We start from the raw sequence: 27,340 nt of genomic DNA, 5'->3' as shown, positions 1-27,340 counted from the left end.
GAAAGAAGGAAGATCAGAAAACAACAGCAGAATAATGTTCTGTTTCCCTCTGTGTCCATCCAAATAAACCTAGCTAAATCAGTTATAGATGAAAAGAAGAAACAAGAGAACAATGCTCCCACATGTCTGACAGGTATTACATACAATTATGGGGTTCTTGGTGTTCTCTGAGCTTGATTGTTGGCTTTCTAGATAACTGATGATGTTGTCTTGTTGTGTAATGAAAAGTCTACAAGCCAACAACCAAGAACATCAAGAACTCCATTGTAATGTATTGGCCTTTTGTATATGTTGTAAGTGTTTGCTCTTGTTGCACTGCTTGCTAATTGCTTGCATTCATACACGCTACACGTGTATGTTGTAACAGTTGCTAGCCGGCCCAGAGTGGTTGTCTCCAGCTGGCTAAGTAGGTCTTTGGGTGGGAAAACTATGCTTCAAACCTATTGGTCGCTGCCTATCAACCAACTGTATGAATAGCTGCACAGCAGCTCCCTTGTTGCTTCTGTTCTGTTCTGACCTTCAATAAAGCATGTTGCTGTTTTGAACCTTCCGTCTTGCTCAATACCTGCAAAGAACCGGCTACACAACACTGGCGACAAAGGTGGGATTTGCTGCTTCATTGTAAGAGCCTGAAGTCACTAGGGGGGTGAGACCAGCACAGAGCCTGGTAGGGAACAACATTCTCCCCCTCAGTCTGCCTAGCAAGCCATGCTGGAGACCACCTTGCCCTGAGGATCAGTCCCAGGGCCTACACAGAAGCCAGCAGCATGAGGCAATGTGAGACATGAGCTGTGAAGACTTCTCACCATGGCGAAGGTCGGAAAGCTCAAAGAATTTGATGTGATGCATCTGGACAGATGGTTGTCCTACATTTCCCATAGGTAGACAACTATCTACGAGAAAATCAAGTCAGCCAAGATGGGCTGAAGGCCGCGACCCTCCTCTGCATGTGCGGCCCAGCCACCTTCGATATTGCAGAGAACTTGGTCACCCCGGTGCTGTTGGAAACCGTCATATATACAGACCTAAAGAAGAAGCTGTGCAACCATTTCGAACCAAAGCTTTCAGTGATAGCATAGAGGCACGCCTTCGAACAACACGAACAACAACCCGGCGAGTCGGCAACAGAATTCATTGCACCGCTTCATCAAGCTTTGTGACTCTGCAATTTCTCCGACCTAGAAGAGTGACTAAGAGACTGCTTAGTCTGTGGAATCAGGAACAGAGAACTCCAACAAAAACTCTTTACAAAGGAGACTCTCTCACTTCAAGAAGCCTTAAAGGAAGTTATGTCAGACAAAGCCACCAGAGGGGCCATGAAGGCATTGTGGCCCTTCAAAAGCATGCCATCTACAGAAACCATCCACCACAAGGACGTTGAATGAGTGGAAGACACTGACTCTGACCACAAAGTCAACAAAATTCAGCGGCACCACAAAAGAGGAACAAGGCCGGCTGACAAGGCAATTCTGCTCTGGAAGTGTTTGGGCTGCAGAGGCTGCCATCAATGCACGGATTGCTGTTTCAGGACAGCCACGTGATGAGCATGTGGAAAACCAGTCCACATTGCCGCTGTCTGTCGAGGTCGCCAGAGGGACCGCCAGCCGAACGAGACTTTCAGGAGAGGTACCGGGGCCCCGGGGCAACACTGAGTAGGGTTCTGCTCCAGCTGCCAGAGCAGTTTTCACATGAGTGCCCATCGACCTCTTAAAGAGAAGTTGCGACTGCAGGTCAAACTTCAAGGCATTCCATGTAAAATGGAACTGGACATAGGGTCCGCTATGTCCATCATCTCCATTGGAACTTTTTGTTATTTTTGCAGCCGTAGTAACAGATGGATCAAGCTTCAACCATCTAATATCCTACTTGCCGACTTTTAGAATTCCAGAGTGGCGGTCAAGGGCAAGGCCACACTTGTGGTGAAGTTCAAGGGGTTTTCAGGCCCGCTAAATGTTATTATGGTAGATGGCCAATGAACAAGCCTCATAGGGCTCAATTGGTTTGATGCATTGGGCATTCAGGTCATCAGCATTCACCAGGCTAAAACAACAGATTTATCTTCTGTCTGCAAGGAATTCACAGATGTTTTCAGGCCAGGTTTGGGACAGTACAAGGGCCCTCCATTAGCTTTTAAACTTAATCCCCAGGTTGCTCCAAGTCAGGTTAAGCCCCGCCGTTTTCCATTTGCGTTAAAGCATAAAATCGATGCAGAGGTGGACAAGCTTGTTAGTTAGGGGGTTTTAGAGCCTGTAGATATTGTGGAGTGGGAGATCCCCATTGTAACATCACTCAAGGCCAATGGAGAGGTACAGGCCTACCAACAGCTGCCGGTGGACGAGGCCACAGCAGCCGCACAAACGATTGTTATGCACAGGGGCGACTTCAAGGTAAAGCACCTTCAATTCGGGGTAGGTGTAGCCCCAGGGATTTTTCAAGGGATCATGGAGCACACGCTCAAGGGTATTCTGGGAGTCTGCCCCTACTTCGACAATGTACTCATCACTGGGGAGTCCACAGACGTTCTGGCTGAGAGGCTTAGAGCCGTCCTTCAGCGATTCCATGCCACAGGACATAGATTAAGGAGAAACAAATGTAAGATTGGGGTTCTGTCCACAGAATTCCTTGGGTTTAGAATCAATGCCAAGGGAGAGTTTCAAGCTGCCTTGGGCCTCCTGAATTTTTATCATTCATTCCTCCCCAACAGGGCTGCAGTGGCAGAGCTGCTACACCGGCCCTTAGACAAAAACTCCCCATGGCAGTGGACCAAGCTCCATGAAAGGAGTTTTCAGGCAGTCAAGGTGTTGTTGTCCTCGAAGTCAGTGCTCACACACTTTAATGAAAAGCTGCCAGTTTGCATCGCATGTGATGCATCCCCATATGGGGTTGGAGCTGTTCTGAGTCACTTGTCAGTGGATGGGAGACAGTCACCCATTGCCTATTACTTGAGGACCTTGTCCTCAGTGGAGCACAACTACGCGCAAATCAACAAAGAGGCCTTGGCCATCATGGCTGGGTTTAAGAAGTTCCATGACTATTTATATGGGAGGCAGCACATGGTCTTTACTGACCACAAGCCCTTGCTAGGCTTGTTCACAATGGACAAGCAGACACCTCAAATTCTGTCACCACGAATGTTGAGGTGGTCTATCTTCCTTTCAGCCTATGACTACAGGCTGGTTCACAAACCCGGCAAAGAGATGGGCCACTCAGATGGCCTTAGCAGATTGCCACTGCGACACATGGAGCCTGATCCAGCTCCAGCTGCACGCATTTTAGCAATTCAAGACTTGCCAGAGTTTCCTCTACATGAGGAAGATGTCGCTGCAGAAACAGCAGCCGACAAAATCCTAAGTTGCATGTTGGCTTGGATTCACACAGGGTGGCTAGAAATTAGTGGGGCCCTCGAGTTTCAGAGTTTTTTTAGTCGAAAAAATGTGCTTTCAGATCACAAGGGGTGCATCCTTTGGGGCAGCAGGGTCATAGTTCCCAGTTCACTCAGGCCCAGATTTCTCCAGTCTCTGCACGAAGGTCATCTGGGCATCATCCAGATAAAGGCACTGGCAAGGAGCTACCTCTGGTGGCCAGGGCTAGATAAAGATATCGAGGCCCAAGTACACGGATGTTACACATGTCAACAGTCCAGACCAGAGATGCCGCAGGCCCCTGTCCACTGATGGAAGGAAACGCACACACCATGGTCAAGAATCCATATAGATTTTACTGGGCCCTTTCAGGGACAATTGTTTTTAATAGTGGTCGATAGTCACTCTAAATGGTTGGAGGTGGTTCCAATTCCCAATATGACTACTGCAAGGACCATCCAGGTGTTGTGGTCACTGTTTGAAATGCATGGGCTTCCAGACATCTTAGTCTCTGACAACAGAACCCAGTTCACTGCATCAGAATTCCAGGCCTTCCTCAGGGCCAATCTCATTAGGAATGCCACATTGGCTCCCTTTCACCCATCATCAAATGGGCAAGCAGAACAGATGGTTAGCACAACCAAAGAGTCCCTCAAACACATTACTACAGGGGACTGGCACCACAGGCTAGCCAATTTCTTGTTATGCCAGCATACAATGCCTTGTATGGTTACTGGCAAGAGCCCCTCAGAGCTGAGCTGGGGCAAGAGATTAATAACAAAACTGGACAGACTGCACCCAGATAGAGTAGCCTCCAACATGGCACGCCCAAAGGCACCTAGGCATTTACAGGTGGGGGACCGGGTTTGGACTCAGAACTATGGGCAAAGGCAGTTGTGGGTACCAGCAAAAGTTGTTAAACTGTCAGGACCACTCTCCTATGAGGTGGTCATGGAAGATGGGCGAGTCATTTGCCAACACATCAATCAGTTGCGCCGGTGACTAGTGGAACAGTCGTTGGCTCAAGACTTCCAAGGGGAGCAGACCAGGAGCCCACAACCTCACACTTCAGCAGAGCAGTTCGGATGCTCTGAGACATTTTGCACGACAGAGAATGGGGATAGGGCCATAAAAGCACTTTCCCCGACTGGGCCGCAGGGGCTGGGCAGTCACCCAACACCCAGCAGCAGCCATGGCGATTTAGTGGCACTGTTAGACTTTGGACTAGGCCAACCGGGACAGGCCGGCCAAAGGGACTCAAGTTGTTTTGACTCCACCGAACCACAGAGCCTGGGTCTACCAAGCATGGCAGACAAACCAGTAGACCGGGAGTTTCCAGCAACCCCTCAATGCTCTGAATGACCCCAAAGACCCCCCCAAATATCTTTAAGATTTTGTAACCAAATAATTGTGTGTTCCATCCAGAGGGAAGAGGTGTAATGTATTGGCCTTTTCTATATGTTGTAAGTGTTTGCTCTTGTTGCACTGCTTGCTAATTGCTTGCATTCAATTGCTAAGTGCTAGTTCATGTGTATGTTGTAATGGTTGCTATCTGGCTGAGACTGGTTGTCTCCAGCCAGCTAAGTAAGTCTTTGGGCGGGAAAACTATGCTTCAAACCTATTGGTCGCCGCCTATCGGCCAACCATATAAATAACTGTGCAGCAGCTCCCTTGTTGCTTCTGTTCTGTTTTGAACCTTCATGTTGCTGTTTTGAACCTTCTGTCTCACTCAGTGCCTGCAAAGAACCACTAGAAAACATCCACAATTCAATTCTAAGCTACAGATATTGCAATATTGAAATCATATAATTCATTGGCCAGCTACTCCTGCCAGTATCAGAGATCCCACCGTATAATTTCCCCCCACTCCCACCACCATTAACAACACTCCTTCCCCCCACTTTTTTGCATATATGGAAGGAATGGGGGCACAGCATTTGGAATAACTATGTCTTAGAGTCCTCTGAATATCCAAAGCAGTTTGAAGGCACATCATTCAATACGATGTTACAAAACTAATTCAAATATATCATTTGAAAGGATAAAGTGATTTTTTAAAAAATTAAATTACCCCTTAAAGTCCTCATATCTATGAAGTGTCACACAAATGCTGAAGTAGTAGTAGTAATAGTAGTAAAAGTCCTTATGGCTAATTTAACTCACCATTGTTTTGTTGTAATAACAAGCAAGCATTGATCTCATTTATTTAGTTTCCCAAGTTTCTATTTTTTTTTTAAATGTTCACAGTGGGCTTTTTGGGGGGCAGTCACCAAAATCATACTAAGTAGGACAAATAGATAATTAAACTGTAGGTATAACACAACAAGCCATCAAACTTTATTTGTTGTATTTGAAATATTAGACCTCCACTATCAAGCAAATGAGTAATATAATGATGTAATGAGAACAGTGTTTGTACTTTAAAATTAAAATGCTTCACAGAGAACTATTATTGATTTTTATTTTCTGCATGCTATATTAGACTCCAAGACATAGCTGTGTTACACTAAAACAATTGCATAACCAAAGCAAATGTGAACATTAAGCATATAATCAAATACTTTCAAAATATATATACCCCTCTTAAAATAGTAATAGAAGAACAAATGGCAAACATTTTTTGAAAAAAAAGATTCAGGGTTAGTTACAACATGACTAAGATAAACAGGGTTTAGATTCAAAATTATCTTGAACCAACTACTTTATTAGGTTAAAAATTTCAAAATAAATTCAGTGGTAGTACCTAAGACACCAGGCTAGAAATGATGTAACTCTGAATTCTAGTTCTACGTTAGGCACAAAATCAACTAGGTAGTCTTGTGCCAGTCACTCTCTATCTCCCCTAAGGAGAAGGCAAGGGGAAACCACTTCTAAAAAAAATTACGAAGAAAACTGAAGGGATTTCTCTGGGAAGTCACCAAGTGTCGAAACTGACTCAAAGGCGCATGTAGACAATCATGACAACAAAACCTTTTGAAACAGACAGGTGTGATTCCTCTGGTAGCCAACAGATACGTAATTTTGGTGTTGCCTCTTTATCTAATGGATAAAACAATATATCTACTAAGAATCTCACAACTCCTCTTCTTCAGCAATATGCGAGTTGTCAGAATCTTTCCCATGTTTCTTCATTACAGGAAAGCCTTTGCTTGTCACAAAGGATTATTTGCTTGTATTTAATTATGACCTTTAAAAACGTGGCTAATGATCACTCTTGAACAGGGGTATCAAACTGCCAGCCTGCAGGCCCAATGCGTCATGATGAAACTGTGCCCACCCTATTGCCAGCAATGGGAAAAAAAGTCACAATACTTTAGAAACTGAAAGGAAGAAGACAATAACAATAAAACACAAGAAGTTTTCCCTTTCCTATGAAAGGACCTGACACTTAAGTAACTGATGTGAGCCTGACCAAATGGACTCGAGAGGGGGGGGGTTGAAACGGGAATGCTTTATATAGTATTGAAATGTAACTCAATGTCAGATCTCATCTTGTATTGCCACAACCGATCTCATCCTAGTAAACTTTTCCTTTTGGACAAACTTGGACCCAGGAGTTCTTATTTCCTAAGATGTGAATTGGGGTGGGTCCTGACAGTAGACGGGATCTGCTATAAGAGTCAACCTGGAAGGGAAAACCTTACCGGGGGACTTTGCATTAAATACAATGTCTGGCGATGAAGCAAGAGAGGAGGGAAGGCCCACGGAGAGGGAGTCTTCCCCCGAATGGAATCCCACAGATGATGGGAAGCTGAAGTGGCATATTTCCCCAGGGAAGAAGCAGTGGAGCAGCATGACCGAAAACCCCGGTGGTTGATGGGCGTTGGAAGGAAAAGTGAGTGGGAAAAGGCATCGGGAGTGTTAGGCATATGGTGTTAGCCTACAATGTTGGGTTGAAAATATATTAACCATAATGCTATGTCTTTAAGAAGTTAATTGGCCAATGGGTGTGTAAGTGTTCTCATGGCCATAAGAGGGAGCTAGTAACGTAGCTTCTCTCTCTCTCTGAATTCATTGATCTCTACTATTACTGTTTTTGCTCTGCTGTTGGTTTACTACTGTTGTAAACCTGAACTGTGTATTGACCTCTGGACCGGTAAGAAGACTTTGTATTTTGGATTACTCCTTGGACTGTTGCTATTGTTTATGACCTGGACTGTTTATTTTTGACTGTGCATTTTTGTTTTTACACCACCTCAAAGGTAAACTACTTTTTGCTTTTACAACTCAGTGTACTCTTGTATTTACTGTGTGACTCTTGCTGCTCTCAGTACCCTTCCTTGTCTGTGCAACTCTTTGGTAGCACAAGGAGACCTCTGCACAACAAATTCCTTAACAGGGAGAAGTGACCCTGAGACGGAGCGACCACCAACCGGAATGGAGGCAAGAGATGGAGAGCTCCCTGCACGCCAGTGAGGAGAAGTGGATTCTGGAAAAAGATATTGACCTGACGAAAGCAACCCTGAGCTCACTAAGGGAGGAGAGAGCTGAAAACCACAACCGAGGAAGTGCCTGGGGCCACAACTGGAGAGGTAATGGAGGGGATCCAGCACCTGAAACCCCGGGGCCATCCAATGGAACAGGAGTCGCTGCCTCAGCAGTACCCAGCCCCCCCAGAACCACAGACGGGGAGCAGGATGAGGTGCAATACCATCCGCGGTGCAGACAATGCTCCAGTCAAAGACTCCCGCCCCTGGAAACAAATTTCAAGGGGGAGCCAACACGATTGGGTTTTTTCTTAACCCAGGTCCTTAGCTATATGGAAGAATACAGACGGGACATCCCCAGTGACAAAACCCACATCTGAATTGTGCAATCCACCCTGGACGGACCAGCTGCATACTGGGTGGTGAACCTACATGACTCCAACGCTCCAGAACTCAACAATTTCAACCAATTCATGGCATCCATGAGGCGGCATTTCGAGGATCCTTTGGCTGATCATAACGCCCAGGAGAGAATCAAAACAATCAGGCAGGGCAGACAGCCAGTGGCTGAATACACCCAAGAATTCCAAGCCATTGCCAGCAAGCTGAACTGGCCAGAAGACATCCTCCTTAGCCATTTCAAAGGTGGGCTAAACTATGACCTGTATGATGCTTGCCTGCCTCAAGGAGACCCACACCATCTTGATGACTGGTATGTCCTGGCAGAGGAGGGGGAGATAGACCTACTGAAGAGACACCATCAGGGGAAAACATGGGGCCACCCGCCAACCGAGCAAACACGCGAAAGGGAGAACCCACCGCCCACAGCTAAAAAATCAACAGGCTGTTTCAAATGCAGGAGAGAGGGTCACCGCACTGCAGAATGCCACTCAACCCCCCCAGCGTAAAACAGAGGCATCACCCTCCAAGAAACTAGGGAAACCCCAAGGCAACCCAAAAGAATCTTCCATGAATGGGACAGGGGCTGTAGAGTCCACAATTTCTGCCAGGAACTAGGATTTGACTCCGGCCTGCACCGCAGGGATGGTGGACAACTCAGAAGACAGCTCAGAGGGAGAACCATTGGTAAGTGGACCCCTTCCACCCATACTTAAGACAGTGACTATATTAGCTTCCTCTATGCCTGAAGCAGCCAAAATAAAAGCTCTGATAGACTCTGGTTGCATCCGCTGCCTCAGCAGCCCAACGCTGGTGGAGAGATTCAGCATCCCAGTGAGGAGACTAAAACAACCAATCTCCTTTAGCCAATTAGATGGGTCAATAGCAGTGGGGGGAGCTACCCTAGCCACTTTACCAATTCACCTATCCCTGGGGTCCCATGAGGAAGACATAACGTTTATAGTGGCCCCAGGCATGGAATGCCCAATGATTTTAGGACTGGAATGGCTGAAGAAATGGAACCCCGGGATAAACTGGAGGACAGAAGAACTCAACTTCCCAAAAGGGAAGCAGAAAAGCTTAAAACCCCAAAGCACCCCCCAACCCGAAGGGAGGAGACAGCAGCAGTGGGGAAAGAGAAGGAGTTACCAGAGATACCAGAGGAATACAGGGACCTTGCTGAGGTTTTCAGTGAGGAACGGGCAGATGAGCTTCCCCACCACCACCCCACAGACTGCGCTATAGAATTCAAACCCAGGGCAAAACTCCCAAAACCCAGGGTGTATGCCATGAGCCCAAGGGAAATGGCAGAAATGGAAAGATTCATAAAGAAAAACTTAGAAAGAGGATTTATTGAGCCTGCCAAACCCAAATTGGCCGCCCCAGGCCTGTTCAGGGACTGCTATAAGAGTCACATTTCATAAATGTATGGTTAGAATACTGGGCCTATCCTAGGGATTCTGCCATCTCTCCGAAGTGGGGGAGAGGATGTTTATTCAGATTGCCGTAGGCTGTTTTCAAAGACCAGGAAAGCTTTTGATCTTGGGGGAACAGAGGGGGAGAGAGAGATCTGGTTTGTATCTCCATTTGAAACTGAAAGGAAGAAGACAATAACAATAAAACACAAGAAGTTTTCCCTTTCCCACGAAAGGGCCTGACACCTAAGTAACTGATGTGAGCCTGACCAAATGGACTCGAGGGGGGCGGGGTTGAAACAGGAATGCTTTATATAGTATTGAAATGTAACTCAATGTCAGATCCCGTCTTGTATTGCCACAACCGATCTCATCCTAGTAAACTTTTCCTTTTGGACAAACTTGGATCCAGGAGTTCTTATTTCCTAAGATGTGAATTGGGGTGGGTCCTGACAAATAAATTATTATTTTTTTAAAAAATAGGAATTTAAGCTTTGTAGTAAGTAACACTTTTGATGGAGCAGTGTCATCCATGACACACAAGTGCAGTGGATGACTTTACACAAAGCCAACATCTTATTATTACCTTCAAGCAGTTGTGCCTGAGGAAGCTTTCTCACTCTGTCTAATAACACAGCTGTCTAAGACCATTGGCTGATGAAGCACCAGTACTGTGCCAACTTTACTAGGTGTAAAGAATTATGTTTTTAAGCTTAGTTGCAAATACTTCTTTTAATTGCTGAAGTAAATTTACTTGACCCAAGACACTCATTCATAAATAACATCCAACATCTGGGCTTATTTAACTATCCAAACGGTTAGGAGATAAGTATTTTATACTTTAGTTTGTTAATGTTGATTTTTACTATGTTGTTGTGCAGTTACTTCTTTTATTGCATATGAGGCTTGGAGAACTAACTTCTACCAATAAAAGTGTTCTAGAAATAAACTACAAGAACAATAACAAAAAACAATGGATCTGACTTTTTATTCGGTTAGCCAGCCTTCTAACACAGAAATATATAAATGAAAACCAGGTCTTCTACTCCTTTAGGTGCCTTTATGAGTCCTAATATTAAATTATCCTGTAACTTAAGAGACTAACTGTGATTTCTTTTATTGCCAAAATACTTTTCCTTAATGAAGATAAAATGATAAAAAGTTGGACTTCATTTTTGGCATATTTTTATAACCCACCACTACATTCTTTTCTGCATTTAAACTATAGTTTAAATAATGTCAAATCTTTAAGCAAAATAAAAGACTGGTCAGTTATATCTAAAGACATGTGATATTAAAAATTTAAATTCTGCTATAAGAAAAAGGGGTAGCAGCCAATTTAAAGTGTGAACCTGATTCTATGTATTAAGCCAAACTTTAAAAAGGTATCATTATAATACTGAGAAAGCTAGTGCTCCATTTGACCTTTTATAGCAGTTAACAAACTAAAAGGAATAAAAATAAAATTATATATTTATTGGGTGTATTTGTCTGTGGCCAATCAAAGTGTGTCTAATTTTACAGACAATGTAACAAACTTTGGCTACAATCAAGGAAACTAAACCCTAGTCGTCTCTGAACAATATATAAAAAAGATCAGAATTTCCTGGGTGTATGACCAAGGTAAAGAGTTATAAGGCAGGTCCCAGGCTCCTTATAGAGGGTACAGTATGAAACTATATGGCATGAACTGTAGTTTCAATAGCCCCTTGTCTGTAGAGGCAGCCTCAGCTCATATGGACCTTTTTTTGTATCTGCCCTTCAATACTACTTTGTCATTTTCTTTGTCATGTATTTTGAGAACCAAGAAAGTCTACAGAGTAGTGTGGCTGCCAGCAGTTGCTAGTTAATTTAGTCATGCTGTCATGACTATCTATCCAGGGTGCATCAGCCATGCTTTGAACAACCATGTAATTGTGGTAGTATTAATTCGATGGGCAAACGAAAGGTGGCCGCCTGCTGAAGGAAGTCTGGCTATCTAATCAACACTCTATCAACCGACACATCGAACTGTTGCTGGCTTACCAAGCATTGCAACAACATGAATCATCATGCAGGGGGCCAGAATGGATGAATCAACGATCACTTCTCTCCCATGTAAACAGGAGAACAAAAGACCACGATTGCATACCAACTGACATATTGGCACAGCAGGGGACTATGAGGATTGGATGCATGGAAGAGCAGACCAGACTTACAAACTCCAGGAGAGGACATCAAATTAATACTACCAATGATGCTGGCACAGTGGAGAGATTGTGAGATGGAACAACGGCACTGCATGTGGGAGATATACCTAGGCATGACAGTGAGGAGAATAGTCAGGTGGCAGTGTTAAATGACCGTGTGCTGCAAGACAAACTTTCTCGGTGGGCGGGAGAGGCAGAGCAGTAAAATTCAAACAGATGTCGGTTAGCACAATAGAGACAGGATTCATGCAGTCGATTGTGGGTGGGTGGGGGATGGACAGACCTATGACACGTTCCTTGTCCAAACTGTTAGCTTCACAAAGACTATAAAGATGAGTGTTCCCAGATGTAATAATTTTTAGTCTTGGAAATCAGCATATGTAAATTTTTTGGCTTGCTAACAAAGAATAAAGGGAGACAGATATGATCATTTCAAACTTATTTGTTCTCATCAGTCAGCCATATATATATATGACTTGAAAAAGTGGGCTTGACTGCTCAGAAAGAAAAAAAAGTCTTGTTTAGATAGGGAAATTGGTCTCAGAGAGCTTCCAAATCATTCATACATTTTTTTTTGAATGCAATAGATTGCATACTCACACATATTGTTAAGAACATGTGCTTTGGAACAGCTGAGAAGTTGGAACTGACAGTTTCCTGATCTATTTATTAACTGCCCTCGATAAGGAAAGAACTCAAGCCTATGGGGAAAAGCAATAATTTCAGCCAATGTACTATGATGCAAGTCCATGCATCTCTTCCAAGTTTAGCGAGCCCTGCTTCTCTCTTTAATGCTACTCTCATGGTTCCAACAGATGAAACCCTTCAAAAGAACTTCGAGGCATTGTTTACCTTAAAGAATCTTTTATTTGTTAAACAAAGTATCGGCACTACATAGTTGAACCCAAAAACTAAATTCCCCTCCCCTGGTACAAAATAACAAAGTACAATTCCCTCCTCCAATAATCAGTCATAAATCACATTCCCCAATTAGCTTGAAGCACGGGCTTTCTCCCCAGCACTCCAGCCCACCAAAACACTATCAGCTCTGGGCCCAATGTCCTTGGGTTCCCACAGCTGAGTTATTATTGTTATAACTAGCTGGACTCTCATCCCTATTCCCCCTCCCAGCATCAACTAATTCTAAAAGCATAGAGAAAATGGTTGCATTTCCATCTGTTGTCAAAGCAAGAACATCCGATGTTAGCAGCGTTGACTCCCCCCCCCCTTACAAAAAGGACAAATCCTGTAATGCAAACAGGAGCCTTGGTGGAGCAGAGGGCTAATGCCTCCTTAAGTAAGACCAGCTGCCTGCAATTAGTGCAGGTTCGCATCCCACCAGGCTCAAGGTTGACTCAGCCTTCCATCCTTCCGAGGTAGGTAAAATGAGGACCAAGATTGTTGGGGGCAATAAGCTGACTTTGTAATAATGCCGCTTGGGGTGTGTGGAAAGCCCTAACAAGCAGGCATATACATAGAATGAAGGCTACTGCTAAGCTTGTAAGCCGCCCTGAGTCTTCGGAGAAGGGCGGGATATAAATGTAATAATAAAAAAAAAATTACAGGTTAAAGGTTGCCTCTTGGTTTTTTAGGATGTTTCTTATAGAACCTATTAATGAGTCTGTCAGCTTTCACATTGCTAGATTTCACCCAGATGACTTCAGACAATGGATATCCCTTCCATTGCACTAAGTAGTGCAATTTCCCTTTAAAAATTCTATAATCAAGAATATGCTTCACTTCATAGAGAGTCTGTCCTGCTACTGCCGTGTAACAGAGTGAGCGCCTGTTACTCGTCCCAGCTTCTGCCAACCTAGCAGTTCAAAAGCACATAAAAATGCAAGTAGAAAAATAGGGACCACTACGGTGGGAAGGTAACAGTGTTCTGTGCGCCTTTGGCATCTACTCATGCCGGCCACATGACAACAGAGACATCCTCGGACAAGCGCTGGCTCTTCGGCTTTGAAACGGAGACGAGCACCGGCCCCTAGAGTTGGAAACGACTAGCATGCATGTGTGGGGGAACCTTTACCTTTTTTACCTGCTACTACAAGAGGTCCAGGTGCCTTCCTAGGGGGAGGTCTTAAGGTGGAATCCCAAAAGGTTTTCAGCAGGCTAAAATGAAATACAGGGTGAGCTTTCCCTAAGAGTCTGGGAAGCTTTAATTCTACCGTGACTGGGTTAATGATCTTTACAAGGGGGAAGTGTCCTAAGTACTTCGGTCCTAGCTTCTTACTAGGTAACTTAAGCCATAAATATTTTGTTGTTGTTAGTTGCAAAGTCGTGTCCGACCCATCGCGACCCTATGGACAATGTTCCTCCAGGCCTTCCTGTCTTCTACCATCTTCTGGAGTCCATCTAGGCTCACGCCTACTGCTTCAGTGACTCCATCCAGCCACCTCATTCTCTGTCGTCCCCTTCTTCTATTGCCCTCAATCTTTCCCAGCATTAGGCTCTTCTCCAGTGAGTCCTTCCTTCTCATTAGGTGGCCAAAGTATTTGAGTTTTAGCTTCAGGATCTGGCCTTCTAAAGAGCAGTCAGGGTTGATCTCCTCTAGGACTGACCAGTTTGATTGCCTTGCAGTCCAAGGGACTCGCAGGAGTCTTCTCCAGCACCATAGTTCAAAGGCTTCAATTCTTTGGCGCTCAGCCTTTCTTATGGTCCAGCTTTCACTGCCATACATTGCAACTGGGAAGACCATAGCCTTGACTATACGCACTTTTGTTGACAGGGTGATGTCTCTGCTTTTTAGTGTGCTGTCTAGATTTGCCATGGCTTTCCTCCCTAGGAGCAAGCGTCTTTTAATTTCTTGGCTACAGTCCCCATCTGCAGTGATCTTGGAGCCCAGGAAAATAAAATCTGTCACTACCTCCATTTCTTCCCCATCTATTTGCCAGGAATTGAGAGGGCCGGATGCCATGATCTTGGTTTTCTTAATGTTTAGTTTCAACCCAAGTTTTGCACTCTCCTTCTTCACCCGCAACAAGAGGCTCTTTAGTTCTTCTTCACTTTCTGCCATTAGAGTGGTATCATCTGCATATCTTAGGTTGTTGATATTTCTTCCGGCAATCTTAATTCCAACTTTTGATTCATCTAGCCCTGCCTTTCTCATGATGTGCTCTGCATATAAGTTAAATAGGCAGGGTGACAGTATACAGCCTTGCCGGACTCCTTTCCCAATTTTGAACCAATCAGTGGTTCCGTGTCCAGTTCTCACTGTTGCTTCTTGGCCCGCATATAGATTTCTCAAGAGACAAATAAGATGGTCTGGTATGCCCATCTCTTTAAGGACTTGCCAGAGTTTGTTATGATCCACACAATCAAAGGCTTTAGCATAGTCAATGAAGCAGAAGTAGATGTTTTTCTGGAGCTCTCTAGCTTTCTCCATGATCCAGCATATGTTAGCAATTTGATCTCTAGTTCCTCTGCCTCTTCGAAATCCTGCCTGTACTTCTGGTAGTTCTCGATCCACATACTGCTGGAGTCTAGCTTGTAGAATTTTAAGCATAACTTTACTAGCATGAGAAATGAGAGCAATGGTGCGATAGTTTGAACATTCTTTGGCACTGCCTTTCTTTGGAATTGGAATGTAAACTGATCTTTTCCAATCCTGTGGCCACTGTTGAGTTTTCCAAATTTGCTGGCAAATTGAGTGTAGCACTTTTACTGCATCGTCTTTTAAGATTTTGAATAGCTCAGCTGGAATACTGTCACCTCCACTAGCTTTGTTGTTGCTCAGCTTTTCTAAGGCCCACTTCACTTCACATTCTAGGATGTCTGGCTTGAGGTCAGTGACCACCTCATTGTGATTATCAGGGACGTTAAGCTCATTCTTGTATAGTTCTTCTGTGTAATTTTGCCACCTCTTCTTAATCTCTTCTGCTTCTGTTAGGTCCCTGCCATTTTGGTCCTTTATCATGCCCATTTTTGCATGAAACGTTCCTTTCATCTCTCCAATTTTCTTGAAAAGATCTCTGGTCCTCCCTATTCTATTGTTTTCTTCTATTTCTTTGCATTGTTCATTTAAGAAGGCATTCTTATCTCTTCTAGCTATTCTTTGGAATTCTGCATTTAATTGGGCATATCTTTCTTTTTCTCCCTTGCCTTTTGCTTCCCTCCTTTCCTCAGCTATTTGCAAAGCTTCCTCAGACAGCCATTTTGCTTTCTTGCATTTCTTTTTCTTTGGGATGGTTTTGGTTGCTACCTGTTGTACAATGTTGCGAACCTCTGTCCATAGTTCTTCAGGCACTCTGTCTATCAGATCTAATTCCTTAAATCTATTTGTCACCTCTACTGTATATTGAACAGGGATATGATTTAATTCATACCTGACTGGCCTAGCGCTTTTCCCTACTTTCTTTAATTTAAGCCTAAACTTTGCAACAAGAAGCTCATGGTCTGAGCCACAGTCAGCTCCTGGTCTTGTTTTTACTGACTGTATAGAGCTTCTCCATCTTTGGCTGCAGAGCATATAGTCAATCTGATTTCTGTGTTGACCGTCTGGTGATGTCCATGTGTAAAGCCGTCTCTTGGGTTGTTGGAAAAGAGTGTTTGCTATGACCATCGTATTCTCTTGACAAAATTCTATCAGCCTGTGCCCTGCTTCATTTTGTACTCCAAGGTCAAACTTGCCTGTTATTCCAGTAATCTTTTGGCTTCCTACTTTAGCATTCCAATCCCCCATGATGATAAGGACATCATTTTTGGGTGTTAGTTCTATAAGGTGCTGTAGGGCTTCATAGAACCGGTCAATTTCATCCTCTTCAGCACCAGTGTTTGGGGCATAGACTTGGACTACTGTGATATTGAATGGTTTGCCTTGGATTCGAACTGAGATCATTCTGTCATTTTGAGGATTGTATCCCAGTATTGCTTTTCCTATTTTTTTATTGACTATGAAGGCTACTCCATTTCTTCTGAGGGATTCTTGCCCGCAGTAGTATACCTGATGGTCATCTGAATTAAATTCACCCATTCCTGTCCATTTTAGTTCACTGATACCTAAGATGTCAATGTTTAGTATTGTCATCTCTTGTTTGACCACGTCCAGCTTTCCTTGATTCATGGATCTTACATTCCAGGTTCCTATGGAGAAAAAATCTTTACAGCATTGGACTTTCCTTTCACCACCAGACATATCCACAGCTGAGCGTCCTTTCGGCTTTGGCCCAGTCGCTTCATTCTTTCTGGCGCTACTAGTACTAGCCCTCTGCTCTTCCCCAGTAGCATATTGGACGCCTTCTGACCTGATGGGCTCATCTTCCAGCGTCATATCGTTTTGCCTTTTGGTACTGTCCATAGGGTTTTCATGGCAAAGATACTGGAGTGGTTTGCCATTTCCTTCTCCAGTGGATCACGTTTTGTCAGAACTCTCTGCTATGACCTTTCTGTCTTGGGTGGCCCTGCACGGCATAGCTCATAGCTTCATTGAATTACGCAAGCCCCTTCGCCACGACAAGGCAGTAATCCATGAAGGATTATTTTATGGACAAATAAACCTTTTCCACTGCTTGGAATGTCCTCTGAGGAGCCCTTTTTTATCTGCCTGTTTTTTATAAGTCTCGGAAGCCATTTTTAAAGCAGTTTTCATGGTTTTCCAGACTTCTTCCCACCCCCTCACCCATTGATCAAGAGATTGGGAAGTGGAGGGTCCCTGAGGATATTCAGGTATTGGGCTGAACTCTTTTCCTGTGGCCACTTTAAAAGGTGTGAAACCAGTGCCACCTCTGCAAAAGGGAGGAGGTCAGTCCAGTTTGTTTGTTGATAGCATTAGAGATACTGTTCCACCATTGAGTTTGCAGATTCAGCCACCCCATTGGTAGACAGGTGAAAGGCCAATAATAGTCCTCAAGATGAGTTAATTAGTTTAAGAAAACTGCTCCAAAACCTAGCTGTAAACTGCACCCCCTGGTCAGAGACTATTTATTTTGGTGCACCATACAGTCTGTAAATGTGTTTCAGAAACATCTTGGTTAGTTGCAAGGCAGATGGGAACCCTTTGCAGGCAATAAAGTGAGCCTGCTTTGAAAAAAGATCTATCACAGTCCAAATGACTGTATTTCCGCTACTTTCAGGTAGGTCTACTATGAAATTCATAGCAATTTCTTCCCGTGGTTGGGAAGGGTCCGCCACCAGTTGTAATAGCCCAAGGGGGTCTCCCTGGAATTCTTTTCATAGTGGCACATATAGCACAACTCTGAATGTAGTTTTCTATGTCTTGTTTCAATCCCAGCCACCAAAATTGCCAATGGATGAGATTTAGTGTTTTTAAATATCTAAAGTGTCTAGCCTGTTTTACATCATGGCCGTGCTGGAGTGCATTAAGGCGGAGGGTCTCAGGCAAGTACAGCTTTCCCCTTTTGTAAGCCAAACCATCCCTACATGTTAGGGAGGTTTAATTGTCCTTGAACCATTGGTTGGTGAGGAGCTCTTCTTTTATTTTCTTTGCCCCAGGGTCATCGGAGTTTGGAGTTCTTGAAGGTGAGACACTGTGCGGTGTAAGTTGAGAAGCAGTTTGTGGAGTGGAAACAATTGCTTCATTAACATCTTCATGATGGCTCTTGTATTGGGGCAGTCTAGATAAAGCATCAGCTAGGTGTTTTTCCTCCAGGTATGTACTTTAGGGTGAAATTTAAAATGGTTAAAGTATTGTGCCCATTGTACTTGTTTCAGGGACAATTTGCAGGGAGTTTTCAGTGTTTCTAGGTTTTTGTGATCAGTCTATACCTCAAAAGGCACCTTGCTCCCTACTAGATAGTGTTGTCAGCTTAATAGAGCCCAATGAATTGCAAAGGCTTCCTTCTCCCACAAAGCCCACCTCCTCTCGCACTCAGTGAATTTTTTCCGAGGTGAAGGCACAGGGTTGTAGGATCCCACTCTGGTTCTTTTGCATTAGCACAGCTCCGATGGCCACGTCGTTGGCATCGGCTTGAATCACAAAGGGCTTCCCTGGGCAAGGATGATCTAAGAGCAGTTTGACCGTAAATAGCCTTTTTAAATTCTCAGAAGTGGTTTGACAGTTCATAGTCCATGCTAGTGGTTGGCCCAGATGTGGCTTTCCTCCCTCTTTGCTTGTTTTCAGTAATTCCATAAGGGTTAAGGCAATTTCAGCAAAGGAGGGGATGAACTGGCAGTAGAAGTTGGCAAATCCCAGAAAGCTCTGGAGCTGTTTGCGAGTCTTTGGGGGCTGCCATTCAAATACAGCTTTCGCTTTGGTCAGGTCCATTTCAATGCCCTCGCTGGAAATTCTGTAGCCAAGATAATATAGTCAGGTCCGGGGAAACTCACACTTTAATAGTTTAACATAAAGTTTGGCATTCAACAGTTTCTTTAGAACTTCCCTCATTAATTTTACGTGGTCAGCCATGTTATCAAGATACACCAAAACCCCTTTGTATAAATGGTGATCAACTGCATGAAGACATCTGGAACCCCCTGTAGTCCATATGGCATTACTTTAAATTGGTAGCTCCCCATAGGACAGTTAAAAGCAGTCTTCCATTCAACTCCCTCTTTTATCCTCACTCAAGTCCAACTTAGTAAAGACACTCCTGTTTGCCAGGTGGGTTAGTAAGTCCTTCAAGAGGGGGAGGGGGTATTTGTTTTCCATGCTCACAGAGTTTAATCCTTTATAGTCCAGGCAGAGATGAAGCAACCCATCTTTATTTTTCTTTAAAAAACACCAGGGCTCCCACGGCAGACTTGGCCCATTTAATAAATCCTCTTGCTAGGTTCTTGTCCACATACTGCTGTATCTCCTCCATTTCAAGAGGGGACATAGCATACTTTCTCAGTCATGGGAGTTTGGCTCCCAGTAACAGTTCGATAGAGCAATCATTAGGTCGGTGGAAAGGCAGGGTGTCGCATTCTTTCCAACTAAATGCCTCCGCTAAGTTCCAGTACTCTCTGCGGATGAGTGGCTTGCCTGGTTGAGACAAGGCAGCTATTTTCGCTAGATCATAAGGTGGGCTAAGCTCTCCTGTAATGTCAGTCAAGTTGGGGGTTGGGCTTGGGTCCTATAAGCAATCTCACAGTCCTCATTCCCTTCTAAACGGCTTTCATTTGTCTAACAAGGCTAACCATCAGCTTGCTCCAACCTTATGGGTTTGGAGAGCAGCCTTGCTCATATGCCCATTTTCAGAGCAAGTGGCAAATTAATAATGCACCAGGAGCATCCTGAGTCCACTAGTACTTTCAGATCTACCTGTGCCCCCATCTTAGGGATTATGAGTTTGGTGGGTAGTGAAAAAGGTGAAATGGGTCAACTCACCATTGTTCATTCTCTCCTTCGTTGTTGCTGTCATAGGAGGATAGAGCAGTGACAGGTTCAACTTGGGCCTCGGCACTCTACTGCACGGGGGATATGACTTGGGCAACAGGTTCCTGCATGATCCAGTTGGATTTCTCTTTTGCTGGCTGCTGGGCTGGTTTCTTCCTCGCTGGTGGTCCCAGTCTATTCTACTGTTGAGGGTAAGGGACAGGGCAACTCACTGCTCAATGTCCCTGTTGTTCACATCTGAAACATTTGATTGGTGGCCCTGCAGGTGACTTGGGGCTCTCAGTGGCCATGGTGGTTGGATGCTTTCAGGGAGGTGGTGGCTGTTTGGGTTCATCTGGCCTCGGCCCAGCTTCTTGCGGTGGTGGCTTCTTGTAGCAGGCAAGCTGGACGTCCGGTCTTACTGCTGCCTGGTACCATTCTTGCAACTGATTAGGGACTGCTCGATTGACACAAGCCTGGGAGAGGTGGTTGTCCAGTCCCTCCTTGAAGTGATGAATTAGAGATTGCTCAGGACATCTCTATTTGGCCAGCTATCTTGCAAAACTCTCACCCATATTCCAGTGTAGGCCTGCCAGCTTGTCTTATCTTATGGACTTGCTCCTCCACTTTGAGGGCAATGGATGGGTCCTCGTACCTTACTCCTAGGAGAAAGGGATGGAGGTCCCCCAACTCAGATGCTTGCTCATTGTATAAATTGTTCAGACACTTTAGATGTTTCCCCTTCTAAGTTGGACGCAACCACGTCGACCATAGCAGTTGGGTTCAGGTAGAAATAGGCACAGCGGTTCATGTGGGAATGCACCTGGTTGAAGAAGAAGATCAGCTTCTCTGGGTCCTTCTCAGTGGGGGCGCCTGCCCTTTGGAACCAGCTGCCAGTGGAGCTGAGGACTGCCCCCGACCTCTGTTCATTCCGCCGGGACCTGAAGACCTGGCTCTTCGAGCTCTCTGGCCCAGGCTGAGGATTAATCTTAATTTTAACTGGGGTTTTATTTATGCAGGGACAAATATAATTTTTTTAAATTTGTTTTTAACTTTTGTATCTTGGTTTTTTTAATCATCCTGTAAACCGCCCTGAGTCCTTCGGGAAAGGGCGGTATATAAATGTAATAAAATAAAATAAATAAATAAAATAAAAGTTGGTCTAAGGGGTGGTGCCATCAGCAGTTGTTGCACTCCCCAGGAAGCCTGCATTCCCAGTGGTTGCTGGCCTCCATGGTGGCTGCTGCATCCCCAGTTGCTGTAGGTCTCCCAGCGGTTGTTGCATGTTTGGGGGCTGTTGCCATCCCATGGCTGTTGCTGCATTGCCAGTGGCTATGGCATCCCCAATTGCTGTATGACCCCCAACAATCTCAGTGGCTGCTGAAGTGGCACCCCCAGTTGCTGCATGCCTCCCAGTGGTTGCTGCACTTTCGGGAGCTGTTGCCACTCCCACTGCTGCTGACCTACGGGTGGTTGTGGCATCCCCGGTTGTTGTAGGCACCCCTGCGACCACAGTAGTGGTTGTTGCAGGATCCTCAGTGGTTGAGGGCCCCTCAGTGGTTGCTGCACATTCAGAGATAGTGGCCAGTCCCACTGCTGCTGCTGCACTCCTGGTGGCTGCTGCACATTTGGGAGCTGTGGCCACCCTCTCTTGTCTCACTGGCAGCAATCTGGGCTTTTGGAGGGGTGACAACTGCGGCTGTCCTTCTCTGTGGGGGCTGGAGGTCATGGTAGGTGGCTTCATGGATGGGGAAGCTGCTTGTCCTGTGCAGGTGGGGGTGGGGCTTCCCCTCGGCATGAGTTGGTGGCTGCCTTGCCAATCATCATGATCACTCGAACATGGATAATGGGAGGATTATTCCCCACTTTTCATCTCTAGCTCCTCAAATCTTTCCACCAACTTCTCCACTGATTGACTATGGACTGCAGACAGTTACTTCCACTCACCAGAGTCCTCAGAAGTAGTTGATTTCATGGCTCTCCACTCGTCCGGGGAACGTGACTTGTGAGAAGTCCCTCTTTGCAGCTCGACCTCATCTGCCCTCAAAGTGCTTAATTGTGGCAAAGCTGTCTTGAGGTGTCTGGAGTCTTCACTGGGTAAGGTCTACTCCAACAACCAAATCAGCTGTCCTCGCAGCTTGGGCCTTGCCCCCATCTGGGAGACCTGAAAAGGATCCTTCTTCACCAGTGAGCTGGCCTGCGCTCCTTCCTCTGAGGTAGCAGCCACTGCTGCGGTGCTGGTTTCAGGCGTCCCTTCCTTTTCCATGTTGAGATCTTCCCCAAATCTTTGGTGGTCCATCCCTCAACTCTAGGGACAGTGACTGGGGCTCAGAACCCCAAGATAGATAGGTAAAAATGGTAGTTTTGGGGTTAATGTCATGGTTCCGACAGATGAAACCCTTCAAAAGAACTTTGAGGCATTGTTTACCTTAAATAATCTTTTTATTTGAGAAATGAAGTATTGGCACTACATATTTGAAACCAGAAACTAAATTCTCCTCCCCTGGATATAAAGTAACAAAGTACAATTCCCTCCTCCAATAAACAGTCATAAATCACATTCCCCAATTAGCTTGAAACGCGGGCTTTCTCCCCAGCTCTCCAGCCTGCCAAAACACTATCAGCTCTGGGCCCAATGTCCTTGGGTTCCCATGGCTGAGTTATTATTGTTATGACTAGCTGGACTCTCATCCCTATTCTCATCCCCACATCGACTAAGTCTAAAAGCATAGACAAAATGGCTGCATTTCTATCTGTTGTCAAAGCAAGAACATCTGATGTTAGCAGTGTTGACAGCTACTTTGGGAGTGAAAAGGGGTACCTTGAAAGTAACCCTTAAGAATTTTGATTGGACCCTTTGAACAGGAGTAAAGGAAGCCCAGGTGGCTGTTGAATAGTACTTGTACAAGAGCCTTAGCTGAATATAGCTTCAGTGCTCCTGGAATATGCTCTGATCTTCTGGTAAAATGAAAGTATAAACAGTAAAAGTGATCAATGTAAAACTATACAAAATAAAAAATACAAAACAGCTAAAATAGCTAATTTTGTTTTGTTTTGTTTTGTTTACAAAATCTATGAAGTTTAGGATGTTATCAACATTCTGAAATTGGCACAGAATTAGTGACAGGCTGCACAAATATAAATAATGGTTTGCTCTGGCCAGACGTAGTGTCTGTCAGGGTCCTCCATATTCTATTGCTACAGCACAGAATTTTGCAACACTGAACATAATGGCAGGGTTCTCATCTGAGACTTAGCAAGAACATAGAAATGGCTTTTGTAGCCAAGATACTTCTGTAGGAATGGAATAATGACATCAACATGAGCTTCTCTATCAGATGGGTAGTAGAGAAAGAATTCTAGATTTGACCTGCCCAGTGGTAGGTCAACATTCTCTTTTTTTCTCCAGTGGATTTTCTGATATCTACCTTCAAGAACAGTCAAGGGAAAAATGCACCACCAAGCAAAGTAAAAACTCTCTTTTGGATTTCCATTTGTTGCAGATAGGGAAGGGGCAATATATCAAAGTCTTTCTAGACTGAAGAAGTTTTGAGCACTGCATATTCTGTTGCTCTGTGCTCATTATCATTTGTTAGATTATGAGTCTTGTCTGATTGTATCCCATTGTCAATAGGGTATGAGAAGAAAAAACTAGGGCTGAGCCCTTATATCATAGAGGTCTTTTTCATGAAGACTGATAATTTCCCTGCCATGTTAGCGGGACCCAGCCTTAAAGCTGGTTTTAGTCAATAGTTGACAATGGGCATCCAAACTCTGGCCTCCACCTCCAACAGTCCTTTCTGAATGTATAGAATGGCATTAAAGATGTAACATAACACTTGGAGGTTCTGTGCAGAGAAACCTGGACCAATTCTAGTGAAGCAAAGCTTGAAAAAGGTGCTATAATTGTACATTGGAAAGAAGCTGGATTAAAGAATTAGCTCTGAACTGTTTCAATGCTGCTGGGATGTACTGACAACCTATTGATCTCAAGAAATTGAGAATAGTAAGGAGCTCTCTGTGCAGTCTGAATTGCATCAAATGTATGGGCCTTTCAGAAGCCAGATGTATGGAAAAGTACCACCAAATATTTAAAGCATAAAACTTACTGATCCTATGGCTCTCTCTCACTTCTCCAAAATGAAGGATTAGGCCTCTTGGCAAACATGATAAAATTATTTTTTCTGACAATTGATATCTAGCTGGTCACTCTGGTAATGTCATCATCTTAATAAAGCAGGATAGAGACAGATCTCTCAGCCAGTTTAAGGTAAAGGTAAAGGTTCCCCCACACATGTGTGCTAGACGTTTCCAACTCTAGGGGCCGGTGCTCATCTCCGTTTCAAAGCCGAAGAGCCAGCGCTTGTCCGAGGACGTCTCCGTGGTCATGTGGCCGGCATGACTAGATGCCAAAGGCGCACGGAACGCTGTTACCTTCCCACTGTAGTTGGTCCCTATTTTTCTACTTGCATTTTTATGTGCTTTCGAACTGCTAGGTTGGCAGAAGCTGGGACGAGTAACAGGCGCTCACTCTGTTACGCGGCACTCGGGATTCGACCCGCCAAACTGCCGACCTTATGATTGACAAGGTCAGCGTCCTAATTGATAGAAATATAGGTTCTTCAAATGGCAAACCATGTCATTAATGTGATGGTTAAACAGAAGGGGAGCAAATACCTTGCTTGACCCCCTTCTGAGTTGGAATAACATTCAATCATTCAGTATATAGCCTCTGTGATTATACCTAGCTTTGAGAGATGTATTCTATAAAGAGAATGGTTCATATGGAACAGCTGTTGGTTACCTGAAGAGACTTTGAACTTCTTCCAAAGCTTGATTTGAAATACAGAATCAAAAGCATGATGGCATGATTCTGTGGTTTGTTTGTTTGTTCATTCATTCATTTAATTTATACATTATACGATTATAAGGGTCACTTATGCAAACTTGGCCACTCACATCATTCTCATTGTTAGTGCCATCAACCTCCAAGATATTGAGTTAGGATAACTTTGCCAGCATTCTTATATTCCTTTTAAACATTGGATGTTTTTGCTTTGACAATATAAGAGGCAGCCTTTTCCTTTAAATTGTTTTGCTCTTAGAATTAGATGAAGCTGGGGGGAGGAGGGAGAATGTTTTCCCTGGTTGTTTTTAATGAAATAAGAAATGGCTCATTACAGAATGGAAGGGAAGCTTTGCCCTTCAAACTGAGTGGAGAACCTGATTTGCAACTGCTAATTGAAGGAGGGAATTGTGCCAGATATTAGGTGCTGAAGGGAGGGGAATTTAGATCATGGCATCCACCATGCTGTGCCTATGCTTCATTTTCATTATTATAGACTTTTTAGGATAAACAATGCCTGAAGGTTCTTTGAAGTGTTTCATTAGTCGGAACCATGACATTGGGTTTTTAATATAGAGGATTCACTATGTATGTATCTGTGAAGCTACCTGTTTCTACCCTGCAGGGGCTACAAATTAAGTATTTAATTACTCTCAAGGCCAACTAGATCATTTTCAATTATGTTAATCACTCATCTGGAAATAGAAGGACTGACACAAAGATCAACAAAACCCCTGACTGTTTTGAAATGGAAAGACAGAAGAAATTAATGTAAAATTAAGGCAGGCATCTCCTAGTCACCAAAATCAAGAAACTGGGTTTCTGCTGGAAATGGCATTTTAACTCTACTTCTTTTAACTGGCATTTTAACAAACTACTCAGTATACTAAGTATTATCCAACAACTTTTCCATTACTAAGTCATGTTACAATGTAATTAAAAGAAAAATAATAATCCTGGAGCACAGGGGAACTACCAGAGGATTGGAAAAGAGCTGAAGTGGTTCCCATCTTCAAAAGTGTGTGTGTGTGTGGGGGACTAGATCCAGGAAACCGCAAGACTAATCAGCCTAACATCAGTACCTTGGAAGATACTGGAAAAAATAATGAAAAAAAAAACAGATCTGTGAACATTTAGAAACAAATAAAGTTATAACTAATAACCAGAAAAGGGTTGTTTTAAACAGATCATGTCAAACCAATCTTATTTCATTCTTTCAAAGAGTGACTAAATTAGCAAACCAGCAAAATGATGTGGACCTAGCATACTTAGACTTCAGCAAGGCATTCAACAAAGTAGACTACAACCTACTTCTTGGTAAACTAGAAAAGTGTAGGATAAACAGCACCATCACCAGATTGATTTGTAACTGACTGACAAACTGACAAACTGTACTCAAAAATAGTCCTTAATAGATATAATATGGAAAGAAAGAGGGGTACCAAAAGGTTCCATCTTAGACCCAGTACTCTTCAATATTTTCATAAATGACATAGATGAAGGAATAGAAGGGGAACTCATCAAATTTGCATATGACACTAAGCTGGAAGGAATAGCTAGCACCCCAGAAGACAAGCTCAGGATCCCAAAAGATCTTGACAGACTTGAACAAAGGACCCTATCCAAGAACATGAAATTTAATGTAGAGGAAAGCAAGGTTTTACACTTAGGCAGGAAAAACCAAAGGTACAAGTACAGATCAGGTGAAACATGGCTCAAAAACAGTAACTGTGAGAGACACCTTGGTGTCCTAGTAGACGATCACTTAAACATGAGCCAGCAGTGTGTGGCAGCAGCCAAAAAAGCTAATACAATCCTTGGTTGTGTAAACAGAGGCATAGAATCAAAATCATGTGAAATATTATTACTGCTTTATAAATCTTTAGTAAGACCATATCTGGAATACTGCATGTTGAGACTTTGGAAAAAGTGCAAAGAGCAACTAAGATTATTAAGGGTTTGGCTAATCTAGAGAAGGACTTAGGGTGACATGATAGCAGTATTCCAGCATTTGAGGGGCTGCGACAAAGAAGAGGGGGTCAAATTATTCTTCAAAGCACCAGAGGGCAGCATAAGAAACAATAGTGGAAACTAATCAAGGAAAGAACCAACCTGGAATTACAGTAAGTAGAAACTTCCTAACAGTGAGTACAATTAACCAGTGAATCAGCTCGCCTTCAGAAGTTGTAGATGCTTCATCACTGAAGATTTTTTAAAGAAAAGACTGGACAGCCACCTATCTGAAATAGTATAGGGTCTCCTGCTTGAGCAGGGGGTTGGACTAGAAGTCTCCAAGGTCCCTTCCAGCTCTATTTTGAATGATTGAATTTGATTAGACACATTAGTTGAGAAATTGTGTCAGCTGTTGTTCTACATGGTTCTACTTGAGATTGAGGATTGTCAACAAAGGAAGTGACTGTGGAATTATTTCTTTGCTGGTCCCAG

Source organism: Vipera berus, assembly GCF_964194415.1.
Source record: "Vipera berus genome assembly, chromosome: 3".
Taxonomy (NCBI): domain Eukaryota; kingdom Metazoa; phylum Chordata; class Lepidosauria; order Squamata; family Viperidae; genus Vipera; species Vipera berus.
The sequence above is the reverse complement of the archived record's forward strand: the minus strand, read 5'-3'. Positions refer to the sequence as shown.